Source organism: Euprymna scolopes, chromosome 27, assembly GCF_053919585.1.
Source record: "Euprymna scolopes isolate OS-2025 chromosome 27, ASM5391958v1, whole genome shotgun sequence".
Taxonomy (NCBI): Eukaryota; Metazoa; Mollusca; class Cephalopoda; order Sepiida; family Sepiolidae; genus Euprymna; species Euprymna scolopes.
In genome coordinates this window covers 81,050,302-81,068,437 of record NC_136508.1, presented here as the reverse complement: position 1 = coordinate 81,068,437, position 18,136 = coordinate 81,050,302, and the positions used below count along the sequence as shown (strand labels likewise).

Here is an 18,136-nt window from a genome sequence, read left to right as displayed (position 1 = left end):
ATCATTAGGCATTAAGTTGGCAGCTTATTTTTTAATTCTCTTAAAAGGCAATAAAGCATGATAGATTTATTGAATTCTCATCCACGTGCACATGTGTTTATTCCTATCGAGGAATCTCCAGTGAGACTTATTTGTATTCGTTATAGTGAATAGTTCGATAGCTTTGTCATAAAAGGACAAAAAGTAAATACTTATTGCAATGTGATTCATGTTTGAGACATTTCGCTTTGGTAAGTTGCTTATCATGTTACTGTATCTGCGTTGCTTTCAAATGTATATTAGGAGTCTAAATAGTGGAGTCTAAGCAGCCCAACTGAGTAGAGTGACTGGGGATGATTTAGGGGGAGGCAAGCTGGTTTTGTTAGGCATCAGCGTCCGTAGAAACGGATTAGGATTAAATCGAGAGCGAATTGTTGATAATTTAATATTAAGAACGACACGTGGATCGAACCGGAATGAGATTAACTGAGAAGCAGTTGTTACTCACATGATTATTCGCAATCGTTGATGCGCAACGATTTCCTATTAACGTCGCATCATGCATAATTCAGCCCTGAACATGTATACAAAAAGACGTGAACGTGAAAATACATGAACCATCGATACGTGTTTATAATATTGACGTTTGTGCATCTGAACAAAGACACCAGTGTGCTTGAAGTTAGATATGCGCGATTTACTTTTTTACTCACGTTCACCCATAACAATCATATCGCCACTTGAACGTAAGCGGCTACTATTTGGAATCATGACTAGCAACGATTAACAAGATGTTAGTGTACGTTATATTTAAATTTCTGCATATCCGTACAGTAAGGGAAGCACGTAGCAGGAAGGGAATTTCCAAGTCAAGCTGCTTGAAGAAAAAAAACTATTAGATTAGAAAGTTGTTTAGCATTTGAAGACCTCAAAAGTGAAGGTGTGAAATTGTGTTACTAAGCGGGGTTGTCAGGGATTGTGTATCGAAGGGGCACAAGTGCAACTCGTTTAGTTTCTACACATTTTAAGCAGACATGTGCAAGTTCAACGACGTCTTTTATAAACCCATACACACATACACAATACTCACACACAGACACCGACACACACACACGCGCGCGCACACACACACATATATATATATAAGAGATAGAGAGAGAGAGAGAGAGAGAGAGAGAGAGAGAAATTAAAAAGTAGATGTATATGTCTGTGTGTGTAAATATTTAACTACTGGTTACATAACACTTAAATTTATATGAAATTGATTGTACCCCAACCACCTGTGATAGTCGAAAATTGCATATATAACGGGCGAATTAAAGCTTTTTTTAGAACTTTTTATCGTGTGAACACTCACGGACAGTAACCAGGTGGTCTTGCTGATTCCAAATACAAGAGAAGAAAAAGTAATTCCTGGAACATTGATGATAATAATAATAATAATAATAATAATAATAATAATAATAATAATAATAATAATAATAATAATAATAATAATAATGTTTTGTGAAGGGAATTGTTACATGGTGTCGAATGGTAAAGTTTTGTCTGGAATTGAGTTGGAGGTCAAGGTTTACAGATTTCGCCGAGTGAAAGAGCTTTTGATGGGAAAATTACGTAATTGATATGCACAAGTGATTTGGCCAGTTAGCCAATCAGGGTAAATCAAAGTATGACGTAATACAGAGGGATTAGTTGGATGAAAAACACAGACTCACTAAACCCCTACCCGCTACCTACGAATAAACAGACACCAAGAATGGTTTGTAATGAGTAAAATTTTTGTTTGGATATAGGAATAAGGCGTATAAGAAGATATACTGAAACGCAAAATGTTCATTTCAACTTGCCGACATATTTGTATTAAGTTGCACATGCGTAAAGTTATCATAGCTAAAGTTGTGTAATAAAAAATAGTAATCCTTCTGTCGGTTAAATCAAACGGTAGGGAATGCGGCTGGAGCACTAAATGTTTTGAGTTTTGATTAATGATGATAGTACCGCAGTCTTTTTCACATTTGAAATTATTACTATATATTAAGTAAAATGTCATATGTATTAAACAATGCGAAATCTACATAAATTAAAATATCTTTTAGCGTGTTAAAGGATCGGCAAGGCCGACCTCTGCTAGCATGACAATTATAAGCAAGCATTTTGATCCATCATTCATTTATTATTGATGAAAATCCCGAAATCTCGATGTGAAAGGGTACTGAACCTTCTATATATATTCAAGATATTTTGCCTAGATCTGGTACGTACCTAATTATATATATATATATATATATATATATATATATATATATATATATATATATATATACCAGCATTTAAGCCAGGCGTTGCCCGGGTGTTTGGAGGTGTATGCTGAGCAAAAAAAAAAAAAGAAAAAAAAAGGGGTAGTTGGAAGGCAGGCTCGAACCCGTACCGTGAAGGAGGAAAAGAACCGGAAAAAAATGACGAACCTTCTATATATATTCAAGATATTTTGCCTGGATCTGGTACTTACCTAATACATAGATATATAGATAGATAAGATATATATAGATATATATAGATATATAAGATATATAAAGATATATATATATATAGATATATATATATATATAAGATATATATATATATATATATATATATATATATATATATATATATATATATATATATATATATAAGATATGAGTATGAACCCATTAATGGATGCAAACATATTATCAATTTTTCAAAAAGTGTTCTTACAGAGATTGAAAATAGAGTTCTGTCTAGGGGTTTAGATTTTTGTATTCCCCCTACGAGTATAAATAAAGAGAGAACACTTTCTGCCTTTGAAGGTTTGTTCTCCAATGATGTTCCGAATTCCCCGGAAAAAAAAATCTGGGATGAAATCTAGTTTAGATACAGTAACACACCTGTTGATTATAGCGACTTTGTCTGGAACATAGCTCAATTTAAAACTATAAAAGCGTTAAGGTCCAATACTGATAGTTATATGTGTAAAACAGACAAATGTGCAGGAGTGGTGATTTTAGACAAATCGGACTACGTTGAGAAAATCGCAGTTATTCTCAATGATGTTTCGAAATTCCGTAAACTCAGCCCCGTCGAGTTGACGGGTAATACTTGCAAGAACGAGGCTAAAATGCAAAGACGTTTACTTGCATTATTTAAAAAGAAGGTTTTTTTGCAAGGACGTCTATGACAGGATCAGACGCTCTGGTATTCCACTGAGACCTATTTTATCAATGGTTGGTTCGACACAACATTCTTTGGCTCAGTGGCTTGTGGTTATTCTAAAAACTGTGCACGAGTTATATACCACGCACGGCATCCCATATTCTTTTCGGTTCGTTGATCGTGTACGTGGGTTGGATTCAAATGCAGAGACGTCTTTTATGTGCTCATTTGATGTCTCTAGTCTCTTTACCAACATACCATTGGATGAGACTATATGTACATGTACCGACGCGCTCTATGATGGTCGCCTGACTGCTCGACGGTTTTCTAAAGCGATTCTTATTGAACTCATTTTAATGTGCACTAAATCCGTGGAGTTTAGTTTTTGTGATATTATCCACTGTCAGGTCGACGGGGTTTCAATGGGGAGTCCGTGTGCCCCAACTTTAGCGGATATTTTCATCGGGTACCATGAATCCGTTATGTTCAATTCTACAACTAAACCCACTGCATATTTCAGATATGTTGACGACATTTTTGCTATTTTCCCATCGCAAGGTGAAGCGTCGATATTTTTTAATAGCTTGAATTCATTGCATGGGGCTCTTAAGTTCACTATGGAAAGTGAGAAGGACAATTCGCTTCCTTTCTTGGATGTTCTTGTCGAACGCTCAAGGGGGGGGGGGATTTCTCACTACAATTTATAGAAAGCCGACATTTACTGGCCTATATGTTAACTGGTTGTCTTTTGTACCAAAATCACGTAAGGTCGGCCTAATTAATACTTTGGTACATAGAGCCCTCATGATTTGTTCGCCTAACAGATTAGACGCCGAACTCGATAAGATCAGGGAAATATTCATCAATAATGGATATCCTGTTGACCTTATCGATGACTGTATTTTCAAAAAGGTTGCGGATTTTAAATTCCCTAAAACGTTTGGACCCTTGAAATGCCCGGTTTATTTAAAATTACCGTGGATTGGGGAAAAGAGTAATAAACTTTCCAAACAGATTCGCAGAAGTATTTACGACTGCTTTTATTCTGTGTGCTTGCGTTTGGTACATACTACAAGACCTGCTTTTGCGTCTTTTCGCAAGGATAGTTTGCCTTACATCCAAAATAGTAATATTGTATATCAATTTAAATGCCAGTGCGATGCTGGTTATGTTGGGCGAACATCCTTGCACCTTTTGACTCGTATAAACCAGCATGTTCCATCGAAGATCACACAAGGGAGGATGGGGTCTGGTGGTCTCCCTCCTTCTGCAGCCTTGGACTCTGCTATTGGCCAGCATTTGGTTGATAACCCGTGCTGTGCCGATATATATTAAATAGAATGGTTCGAGGTGCTACATAGAGCGGACTCCAAAAACATTTAAAGATTTTGGAGTCTGGCTCTATTGCGGTGCGTCAACCTTCTTTCTGCCGGCAAAAGGAAACATCCAACGCATTGTTTCTCTTTGGGGAACTTTGAATCTTTTCTCCCGTTTTTTTTTCTTCCCCTCGTTGTGCCAATATTTTAATCGTTTTTAAACGTTAATAAATTTATTTTAGTGTCCCCGTACTTTTGGCACATTCAATAAGTTCCCCATTAGAACTCTTTATTTTCGACATAATATTATTTTGTACGCTATCGATTTTCTCCTGATGAGATGATATAGCCGAAAGAGCTCTTGAGAAACTTCCGCTTATTATTTTCAAAACTATATATACATATATATATATATATATATATATATATATATATATATATATATATATACTAGCATTTAAGCCAGGCGTTGCCCGGGTGTTTGGAGGTATATGCTGACCAAAAAAGTGGTAGTAGGAAGGCAGGCTCGAACCCGTACCGTGAAGGTGGAAAAGAACGGGAAGAAACGTGAAGTCTTTGATGTTAAGACCACCGTCAAACCGGAAGTGGCGTAGGTTTAAATTAAGACTAGACAATCGAAAAGAGATGGTGACATTCGAAATATCGGAAACAAAAGCGACCTCTCTGAAGAAAAGTAAACAGTGGAGGGTGAAAAATTAATGTTTTTAGCCAATTCTTCGGTATTTGTCGTCTGAAAGGTCGAGCTTCAGAGCGATAATGATTTTGTACACATACATCGCCTCTGTCAAAAGTTTTAGGCAGACATGCAAACATACATACATACATTTATATAATGATAGCTCAAATTTTCGACCCAAACCGATTAAAAAGCTTCTCCAAATCTCTGGATACCCTTTATTTAAATTTTCAAATATTTAGACCAAAAATTGTCCGAGTAATTTGGTAGAGACCGCAGGGGTCAAATCTTTTAAAACTTTGACTCCTATTATGACCACTTAACATTTATTGTTTTGGGCTCAAATCGAGTTATTAAGTTAAATCCATGTCCAAGGAACCTATATCTAAAATTTCAATTGTTTATACCCAAAATTAGCGGAAGAGTTTGGTAGAGTTCTCAAAGGTCAAATCGTTGGACTTTGACCCCTTAACAGGGAAATTTCTAGCCGAAAACAGATTACAAAGATTTTTCCAAATCTCAATACCCGGTATATTAAATTTCAAGTGTTTAGAGTGAAAATTGACAGAATTATTGCGTAGGGAAATGTACACAGACAGACACACACATACACTTTCAGACGATATCTTTTCCATTTGCCGTGCGTTTTTTTTTTTATTTCAGCAGGTATATTATATATATAATAGCGCCCAAACGTAAAAATAATTTTAAATACACCAAGCTTCAAAGGAAAAGAAATGGAAAAGAAAACAACAACATTTGTTCCTGACGAAAATCGGATGTAACGATAGAAAGCGCTCGAGAAAAATATGGTTGAACAAGAACTTTTGCGCGCCACTCTATATAATATGCCTACCGAAATTAAAATGATCGCTCGGCAAATAGGAAAGGTATCTAGAAAGATTGGAAAAAGGAATAACTGTCGTGTTCAATCCGACGTATATATAAATATATATATATATATATATATATATATATATATATATATGAAAAATAAAAATAAGACAAATGCAAATCTAGTAGGAATCTACAACGCTTAATAGCAAAGAACTCTATATGGCTGAGTTTCGTTAAAACGGAATTCTGTAGCGAATTGTTTGAAGACATCGTTTCAGTTTAGCAGTTTCCTTTCGTTGTTCTGTCCAATTTGTAAGATGTATCATTAAACATCGATTAAATTAATCAATATGTCGATTAATGCCTCGCTCAAATATTCCAGTTTTATTTCCACTTGTCACAATGACCAAACTTCCGGCCTCTAGTGTGATTACGAGATGTTAATGGCCACCACGGTCAATATAATAAATTAATACCTCGTTTAATTACATTAGTTTTCTGCAACATAAAAGCAAATTATGCAACGACATTTGTTATGGCCTTTATTTCATCATTTATGTGACTACTCGCACGTGCTAGTACACATGCACAATAATGTCTCCCTGTCCCCACTCTCTTTCTCTCCGTCTCTCTCTTTCTTTCTTTATCTCTCTCCCTCTCTCCATATATATATATATATATATATATATATATATATATATATATGTGTGTGTGTGTGTGTGTGTGTGTGTGTGCAAATGAAATTTAGGTGTACAGAAGGCAAGATAATGCAAAGATGAAACGGATAGACTAACATTGAACCAATTTAAGGTATAATGGTAGAAACCGGCCATTCCGTTTCACTTCATTGATTCAATATATGTGTGTATTATATATACATAAAAAGGCTTCCTTTAGTCTTGACAGACTTTGGATACCCACTGTAAGGTACCTATGCGTGAAATTTTTGTGGTAAGTGTTGCGCAATCTATGAATACCAGTGGCAATTGGAGGTTCAGGACGACTGGAAATAATGCCGAGATAAACGGAAAGAACAGACAGCGTCTAGCATTCCTAAATGGTCACCCATCTCATACTAGCCAGGCTCAACTTCGGTGATCCGACGACAACTTGTGTGTCAACGTGATTATGCTGTATATATATATATATATATATATATATATATATATATATATATATATATATATATATATATATATTCAACAGCCAAACAACGTCGCAGCCCACAAGAGCCATGACAGTCAACGAATCGGAAGTCCAAGACTCGAGTTTCGCCCTCATTTGGGCTAATCAGTTAGATACAGCCAAACTCATTATTCGGAACCCGAGCCCCTTGCATGCAAACGCCACGCATACAAGAAATTCTATTAATTTTATAAAACCTATTTGGACGCAATACATCCCGGTAAACGACGCCCTGAAAAAGCTAATATATATATATATATATATATATATATATATATATATATATATATATATATATATATATATATATATATATATATATATGCGTTTTATTTTTTATTACCGTATCTTTCTGTTGTTACATTATTTTTTCAGCTACCCGGCCGTTTTTTTTGGCCGTCTGTAGCTTCCTCAGACTTTTACAGAAATGTTCGCTATGATGGGATGAAAGACTGAATGATGTCAGGGGAGGGGTGCGAGAAGAGCGGAAAAAAGAGAAAGGGAACAAGGGGGAAGGTGGGAGAGGGGTGTTTGGTATGTCGGTAATGTTTTAGTTTGAGGAAGCTACAGACGGCCAAAAAAAAAAACGGCCGGGTAGCTGAAACAATAATGTAACTTAACAGAAAGATACGGTAATCTCTATATAAATAAAATGAACTCATTTTTCCCGTCGGATTTTGACCTTAATAGGATTAAAAATCAAGATATTTCATGCAAATATAATATGAACAAACGGCAGAACAATATCTGAGGTGTGTTATAGGCTTATTTTTTCTCAAATTCCTCGATAATCTTAGATTTCTATACTTTTTCTGCTGAGAAGTTACGGGCAAAATCGGTTAAGATCAATGGAAGTGGTAAAATATTTTCTCTCTAATAAATTCCTCCTCCCCCTGCCACCACTTAACACCGTTTGGGGATCGTTCACAAGGAACAGTTGAGAAGAGAACACCGGTTTGGCTTCGTAGTTCTTTCATGTGAAGTTATTTAAAATCACTAAACTAAGCTGCGGTGCTCTGTGGCGTAGTGGTTAGCGTGCTGGACAATTCACATTATATTTTCACGTTCGCGCCGACCTACCGTAGTCGTTTTTTTTTTGTTTTTTTTTCCTAAACAACTGGAATGGACTTTTCTTGGTGGCCGAACTGTTAACGTTGCAGATGTTTTTTTTTCACACTTTATTTTCCTACTTTTACTCATGACTCCGGGTTTGATCCTTCCTACTTACCTACTATAACATTTTTTAAAACTCCCCCCCCCCGTCCCGGAAACAAACACTTGGGCAACGCCAGGTACCTCCGCTAGTAAAAAATAAAACGCATATTTGCTCTACAACAGTATTGAGCACTTTCTTCAGGTTTTTATTAATAACCATTTCTACTAAATATATATATATATATAAAGAGAGAGAAAGAGAGCGAGAGAAAGAGAGAGAGTGAGAGAGAGAGAAGAGTTATATTTAACTCCAACTCTAAAGCGCTAAAATATGAAGGCAATGTAAATGGCCACTGACCAAAAATAAAGCGTTTATCCAGTTTTAGTGGTATATGGGCAGTTATATTGGCTCGCCCGACTTAACAGCGTCCATTAATGAAGAACATACATTGTAACTTTTGACGACATTTTTATTTAATAATTAAAGCCCAGAAAAGATTGTTTTAATGGTAAATATTCAGATAATATTTACATACAAATATGTGTCATCTTTACGACATGACATATATATATATATATATATATATATATATATATATATATATATATATATTATTATTATTAAATGGAATTTAAAAATGTGGAGAGCTTCTTTTTGTGTGGTCATCGGTATATATGAAGTTCAACATATGAGGGTTACGTCTAATATAGAAATAAATTTCAGTCAAAATAAATATATATGAATTTATTTGTCAGATCAGAAGCAGCAACATCTATTTGTCTGTCTATCTAGCCGTTTATCTAATTATATGTGTATCTATCTATACATGTGTTTACAAAACAACATAAATGAGACGAAATATTTAAGCAGTATACCGAGAAAAGAAATAAAAAAAAGAAAATATATGGGATTATAAGATATACAGGTCAGCAATAGGTTAACATTGAAATATAAGGGTTTTGTAACGATCGGCAACGTGTATTTTATGTTTTCGGTGAGTGATTTGCATTCATTTTTTTTTTTTAATATTTCGAGATTCCATCGATATCCAGTTGTGTCGACGGGAAGCGGGAACGGTCCTCAGTTTCTGAGTTTCTGAGGGCTGTGAGCCAGAGAGGCTAGCTGCAGTATGCCGGCTGGAGCATTGATTACTCCACACAGCGAACTAACCAGGCATTCCCGTCAACGGCGAATAGGCTGAAGGTCTAATGTTTGGGGCTGGAGGATCACTAAACATGTTGGCGGTGGGGGAGGGTTATGGAGGTTAAAATCAATCACGATGCAATCACTCGATTGGGATGAGGAGGTGTATAAAAAAGGGCTGGCATTTTGATCAATTAAGTACTTCTGTAATGTAACTGATAAATCAATATACCTAATTAGTCCCTTTAGAATTGTATGAAAGGAAGTTCTCTGATTTTGGTTCCCTTGACACCCCGACGAGGACGGAATTGCTATATGATACTCTGCCGCCAGTTAAGGATCCGCTAGGCGCCGTAGGGATGGTGCAAACTGTTAGGCTAGTTAAGATGTGGACCTGCCTCTTTTCCATGACTTTGGTTTAATAATCATGCCCCCCCCCGACCCCGGATGTGGTAAAGTCAGGGTGAATCTGTATTTTAAAGGGCATCTTGGAAATTAAGGTGCTAACCACTAGATAGGCTGTAGCAAGGATTTTCTGTTTTGTTCTCCAATATTAGTAGTATGATTGAATGTCAATAATGACAGAAGGCGTAAGCCTGTGGAGTTGAATTCTTTTGGTAGCTCATGTGGAAAGAAGAGCTTATCTATAAAGTCAAAGACGATGATCCGTCCGGGTTCATGAGGTAAAGGGTCCCGATTTGTGTTATTTCTGTTGATTGCCGAGGATTTTATCGAGCATGAGTAGTGTCCATGAGAGTGGAGAAATGCTCATGGAATTTGAATTTCGTTTTACTAAAAGACCATGGGGACATAGGTCGTAGTTTGAACATGGCGAAATGATTAGCGCCACACGATATTAATTATGGATAATATTTTACAGTAGATTATTGTATGCAGCTTTAGTTCCTCTAAATTTAAACCAGAGAAGTATAAAATGTATGCCTTCGACATTTTGATAAAAAGGGGATGAAGGAATGTAAAAGTATATCTGGAGAAGCAGTAAATTACCTGTTTATCTGCCTATCTATCTGTCTATCTATCTATCTACCTATCTATCTATCTATCTATCTTTCTTTCGATCTAAATATGTATATATATATAATTAGCTATCTATCTAGCGATAAGTGATCAACAGAGATTTGAAGTCATGTTTTGACAACATGTCAAACCCTTTGATCGGTCAAGTTTGCATCGGAAGATGCGAACGGGGACTGGAAGTGACATGTCACGTGTTTCGGTTTGCAAGCATTGTAGGTAGTTGGATTGGAGACACCGAGGTATACTGGTGGGCTAAAACCGGGTCTCCTCATAAGGTAGGGAGGAACGCAGAATGAAGACAGAAAAATCCCCAAGCCAAAGATCGTCGATCATTCCCTTTTGCTATGATGAATACATGGGAGTGAATAAAATACATTAAATCTCACATCGCCTTTAGTCCTGTCTTGAAGTATTTCTTTAAACAGATTCCAGCTCCCTCAAAGACGGTTGACGAACCTCCTAGCAGAAACAATAGAAGAAACAGGTATGTCGTCATGTATATGTTTTGACACGTATGCGCCAACACCTAGACGAATCATGTGACCGTAAAATAGATATTAATGATCTGAGAATAGCAGTTCCTTACACAATAATATTTATATGACCCGCTGATTAATCAAGGAAATATCAGTATGATTTTAATAACAACACAAAATATAAAACGTACGTTAATTTGCTACCGTATTCACGCGGTCATATAGACATCTCTCCGCAACATAAAATTTATATATACCTATATTTTTTTTATATATATATATGTGTGTGTGTGCGTCTGTGTATATTATTTAGATTCTTTGGTTTCTGTTGTCCTCTTCAGTGTTATTTTCACCACGTTTCGGTCGATGTAACCTACGACCTTATTCAAGATGATCTTGTCGAACTTTGAAATCGTTCAGTCGAACTTGGGATTCTGCACGGCATTTGAAACGGAACTTTTTATATAATCTATAAGGGTAGCATGCTCAAGGACTCACAATAGTATAATCTCTAGGGGAATGAAAATTACATTTAAATTTTACCAAGTGCTTCATTCACTCTGACCACGTGTGAAAACAACGCTTCAGATGAGAACAGGAGTTTGAAGAAATAATACGAATAGTCAATCGTCATTTCAAAATTAAAAAAAAACGGGATGCACAACACACACACACACACACGCGCAAACATATATATATATATATATATATATATATATATATAAATATATATATGTATATATATAAATTACATGTGCGGACTTTCTTTTTGCCGCCTGTATATATATATATATATATATATATATATATATATATATATATATAGTTACATTAAATTTTAAGCAAAATTTAATGTAACTATTTAAACAAACTATACCTCATTTGATTTGTCTTTTATTCTTCTATAATTGTGCTTGTTCATATTCGACTTTTAATTGAAATATTCTAGTCTTCACGTCAACTAAAAAAATAATAACTTCAAATTCAGGAGGCAAAAAGAAAGTCCGCACAATGGAAAAGTGTTATTTTAATGTAACATTAGGACATTAATACAACACAAATACAACAAGAGCACAATGAACTAGTTCATAATTAGTAGCATGCCCCTTCTACAATTTGACAGCCTGCAATCTTTTTGGAATTCCTTGAATAAGACTGCAGCAATGCTTCGGGGAAAAGGCATCACACTTTTATTTAATTTTTGTGTAAAGTTCTTCCAATTTTGAAATCTTATCAATGCGTAGCGGTTACTTGATATAATGCTATACGTTTTCAATAGGATTGAGGTTTTGAGATTGTGCAAGCGAAGTATAGGCCCTGAACCTTGGTGCTAATAATGGCCATACCAAAACTGAATCTCCACCACTTTGCAGCGTAGGAAGTGACCACATAAGATTAAATTCTTCGTCTTCCCTTCGACGGACTTACTGCCTACCATCACTTCCTAGCCTATTGAACTTGCTTTCGTCGCTAAATAGCACTTTTGACCAATGTGAAGAGGGATGATCTTCATTGCACCTGAAGACATTCAGACGGTGTTTTCTGTTATTTACAGAAATCATTGGCTTGCGTCTTGCAACATATCCTTGCGAATTAAATTCCTTTAATCCGTTCTTGACAGTAGAAAGAGAGCACTTTTTAACAAGATTGCACTGTTGTTGGATTTTCGGAGCCGTTTTAAATCTGTTTCTTAGGCTGCGGATCTAGATAGCATTGTCTTCCCTGTTAGAAGTAACTGTGGTACGACCAGATGTAGGTACATCACGAATACTGCCGGTGTTTTGGTGCTTTTTGCCCAGTCTTTCATACCGTTTTCTCATCACATTTCAATCGATATGATCAACCAGAAAGGTGGAGATAAATGAGCTCCTGACGATCACTAAGAGAAAGTCGTAGCATATGGACTAAATGTTACGTTGTATAATCTGGAAAACAACAACTACGATTAGAGAAGCTTTGTTGCCCGATAGTTGATATTTTAAACTGATTTAGAGGCGATAATTTAAGCTGGCTTAAAGCAAATTTGTTGCAGCGGACTTTCTTTTTGCCTCCTGAATTTTAAGTCATTTTTTTAAATTCACGTGAACACTAGAATATTTCAATTAAAAGCCAAATATGAACAGGTAAAATTATAGAGATACAAAAGGTGAGTCAAATGTGTAAACAGTTACATTAACTTTAACTTTAATTTGCATTTTTTTTAATTACAAGTGCGGACTTTCTTTTTGCCGGCATTGAATATATATATATATATATATATATATATATACACACATTACATATATATATATATTATATATATATATATATATATATATATATATATATATGAAGGCTCCCTTCAGTCTTGACAGACTATGGATACCCACTGTAAGGGTGCCTGCGCGTGAAATTTGTGCGGCAAGAGTTGCGCAATCTCCAACCACGCCCCTCCTGAGTCAACATTGTTGCATACCAGTGGCAAGTTGAGGTATAAGACGACTGGAAACAATGCTGAGATAAGCGGAGAGCACATACAGCGCCTAGAATTCCCAAATGGTCACCCATCTGGTATTAGCCAGGCTCAACGTTGTCTTAACTTCGGTGATCTGACGAGAACCGGTGTGTCAACGTGATTATGCCGTATATATATATATATATATATATATATATATATATATATATATATGTATATATATATGTATATATATATATATGTGTGTGTGTGTGTGTGTGTGTGTGTGCATAGATCATCGTATAACGATTAGATCACTGTCTTACTGACGTAAATGAACATTTAAAATTAAAATGTTTAAATTCAACGTTATTTCACGCGGTTAATGGTAGCCGAATGGATTACGTCTTCGCTAATCGAGCCAGAGATGTCTCGTGTTGCGGGGTTCAAATCGTTCGACTGGTATTTATCGTGACACCCTGCACTGAAAATTCCCGAAAGGATGAAACACTAGTGCCTGTAGGTATTCAATTTTTATAGTAAAAAATAATTATATATATATATATATATATATATATATATATATATATATATATATATATATATATATATATATATATATATATATATATATATTAATTATATAATGGAATCCATGGCGCTATGGGATATAAAAAAAACTATTCGCCAAGTGAATCACGTTAATTGCTGATAAAATCTTATATAGGCACATGATTGCATTCGTATATATCATCATTGTGACATTTAAATAATATAATGTAATATATATATATATATATATTACATATATATACATACATATTTATCTATATACACATATATATATATGTATATCTATATACACATATATATATGTATACATTTCAATGTATATATACACACATTCCAATACATTTTCGATTAAATGTCATTAAAAGTGGGTCATCCTTAAGTATTATGTCTGATCAACTAAATAGAAATAAATACCTATGGGTCTGTCACTTTAATAACGAATTCTCATGACTCATTATTCTATAATGGCTTCATTCAACTCTGGGATTTTGAGAGATTATTCTTAATGAATAATCCATGAGGTTATCTATTGATTATAACTGAAACTTTATATTGTGCTAATATATTTGTGTTCGAATTAGAAATTGGGACATATCCGGTTTGAATATTTTGTGTGATATTATGCCATTCCGAATTTTCATGTGTATATCTACATTTTTTTTTTTTTACAAAAAAGGAAATATGTGCAGAAATACAGAGAGTAAAAAATAGACCGTTTTACTTTTGCAGCTTCCTTACTCTTGTGCTCTTTATATTGTCTCGAAGTCTTTATATTTCGTGAGCGATGGTTTTGGATTTCTTGGTGCAGAATCTAACCGTTTAAAACTTATCGTTTCATAGCTTGTAGCCTTGAAGTACTATTTTTAGCTCCGTATTTTATGTGGCTTCATGCTATCTATGGAGTCGTTTTAATTAAAAAAATAAACTCTCGTTAAGTTTATTTTTAATAGATTTGAACAAAATGAAGTAATATTTAGAGATATTTTTGTTTTCTTAATTCTTCAATATTCTAATTCTGGTTAATTAAGATTATTAAATCATTTAATTATGCAATTAATGTTAGGCTTGTGTAAACCTGTTCTCGTCAAATTATTTAAATTTAAGTAGCGTCGAAATTAGCCACAACTGAAATAGGTGACGGCTTTTAAGTAATGCGTGAGGGGAATGTGTACATTAGTCTATCGGCCAAGCATCATTTGCATTAATATCATCGGTTAAAGTGAAAAATAGTGGAAAAGACTATATTTGCTAATTTCAACATGAAAACGTTAAAATAATACTTTTTCTTCATTTATATCAAAATTGACCTGAATAATCATTTATTAATGCGTACAAGATCAGTACTGTCATATAAAGTACGGATAGAAACTGTGCAACTCTTGAAAGACTACACACGTTTCATCACGAAGACACTTTAAAACAATATGTACATGGATATATAATATGAGGAAATCCTTTTTCAATTAGTTTCCATCCCTCTCTCTCTCTCTCTCTCTCTCTATATATATATATATATATATATATATATATATATATATATATATATATATATATATCTTATGCAGGTACAAATAGTAATAAGAAAGTATCAATATTTACAGTTTTAATCATACTATGAGAAAAGGGCACATTATTTACAATAGAGCAGAAACATACAAATAAATGGCAATGTTGCAAAACAACATAATATATAGTTTAGTGTACAAAAATATCGTAAAATAATTTTTTTTTCATTGAGTTGCTAAAATTTGTACTTTTGTCTTCAGAGAAAATCAATAGTAAATTCCTTGACCATTGAAGACATGAGATATGAAATACTTACATCTCTTGATAGACACACTATGAAGAAACTTTTACAACCACATTTTTACATGAATTATAACAGGAAATTTAACCAATCAACTGAACACGCTTACCAGATCCTTTTTTGAATTATTTTTTTATTCTTCACAGGTTTTACATTTCCCTTTGTTTTTGTGAATTTCTTCACATCCACACTTTCTAGCCATTCAATTTTCATACTTCATAGTACGTTTCTTTTTAACTTCAAATACAAAACGCAACTATCAATATCGCCATGAACATGGAATATGTGATTACATCAAGGACACTTTTCCCTGTGGCAGGGACATATCCAAAGAAGACGCCAAAGCATCCCTACATGTGCTTTAGAGTAGCGCTTATTCACAGCACAGCATTTATATTTGCCCACTACCGTCTTTACAATGATGGAATAGCTATCTTTAAGAGTATCGCTCAGCAAATTGATCATACCCTGTCTGCTTATTCCTCAGCTAATATTCACACCTGTAGAGATTTTAATGTTCCAAATTTTGAATGCTTATTTCACTCAAATAAAACGGATGAGGAAGGATATTATGTTATGATTCTCCCTCTCTTATGACCTAACTCAAATTGTTAACGAACGTACTCGGGTATCCAATGTTGATGGACAATTTGCAAGTTTTTATATCTTTTTCTAACAACATGCCTTGAACTGTGCTCATCTTCAGATCTGTCTGACTCGATTGCCTCAATAAAGATAAAAACAAAGTATAACAAAACATCCATCCCTCTCTCTCTAAAATACGCTTAAATATGATATTTTGATTAATGCAGATTCCGTATTTATTACTAAACTAGCTGTACTCTGCCACGCGTTGCTGTGGCTCGATTGGTGCAATGGAAAAATCCCCATATTAAGAGCGTCTCTAACCTCCCCATATTAAGAATGGCTTTTGAAATAAATACCACAATTCTCCCCATGTTAAGAACTGCTTTAGAAATAACCCCTCCCCAAACCTACCCATGTTAAAAATTGCTGAGGTGGACCTAATGTGAAAAGTTACCTTTTGTTTTTTTTTTAATAAATTGTTAGTTGAAAGCACAGAATAGTTACCAAACACCCCCCTCCCCGTGGTAAGAATGGCTAAAAAAATAACGGTTTTCTTGCTAGAAGCTTATCTGTATTTCACCTAACAATTTCTGTAATGGAGAAAAAGCATTCATACTTTCTTATAAAAAAAACAACTTCTGTTAAAAAAAAAGTGTACTTTCAATTTTGTTAAAAGTGTTCTGAAACAAAAAAAAAAGAAAAAATACTTTAACCTAACAATTTACGGTAAAAAGCAAACCCCCAACAATCGACTGACGTTTTCTTTCACATTTTTTTAAAAAAAATTTTATAATTTCACGATATCTTATTTTTTAACAATAAATTGTTAGTTGAAAGCACAGAATAGTTGCAAAACACCCTCCGCTCTCCACTGAAAAAAAATAAAAATAAAAAAGGATTTATTTCAGCACGGTACGAAAAGTGCATAAAAAAGTGTACTTTCACCTAACAATTTTAGTTTTAATAATAAAAATAAAATTTTGGGTACTGTGCTGAAATAATAATGTTATTATTTTGAAAGGCATTCCTTATATGGGAAGGATGTTTTTAACTAATCTGTGCTTACACTTTACAGGTAAAAAGAAAAAAGAAAGTACCGAACATTTCATTTTTATTGGTCAATGTTTTTCATGTTAAATAAAATAAGACGCATGTAATCATTTCAAAACTTCATCTTGCAGTTTATTCATTTTTTAATTTGTTAAACACATGATCACATTTTCAATAAGTATGTTATTATATTTTACCCATTTAAAGTTTATAAAACATGTAAACAAACTTTTGCTCGATACGGGTGACGACTTTTAAGAGGCCCTTTTAGTGATTACCTGGTTCGAGGATATATGTGCAACTAAACGGTAAATGTGTCCAAAATAATCGGTGTTATTTTACTTTAAGGCTCGTCTCACGTTCGTATATAAGAAAGTATTTTTTGTAGAGTTCGGTGTGCTTAGAACGAATGTGCAGACCGTTCCATCGCAAAAAAGTGGGTGATCAATTTTCGGTGTAAATTTAACTTAGAATGAGCACCCACCTTGTGGCCACCTGAGAGAGCGTCATTTTTGTGTGTTTATTGGCTGAACTCTGGGACTATTTTCCATTTCACAGCCCTAGCCTGTGTTTTCGCTACGTACGAGCATAGACGAAGGCTGGTAAAGATGCACTCGCGTACCGAAATGCCTTGTAAAAAAAACTTTTAGCTAATAAACACGAAAGAAAATGCTCCCTCT

At 34.4% G+C, this 18,136-nt stretch overlaps 1 pseudogene; it reads right to left on the bottom strand.

Moving 5' to 3' along the window:
- Window positions 1-13,514: 13,514 nt before the first annotated feature.
- LOC145249093 (5S ribosomal RNA) lies at window positions 13,515-13,632 on the bottom strand (annotated as a pseudogene).
- Between the last annotated feature and the right edge of the window lie 4,504 nt (window positions 13,633-18,136).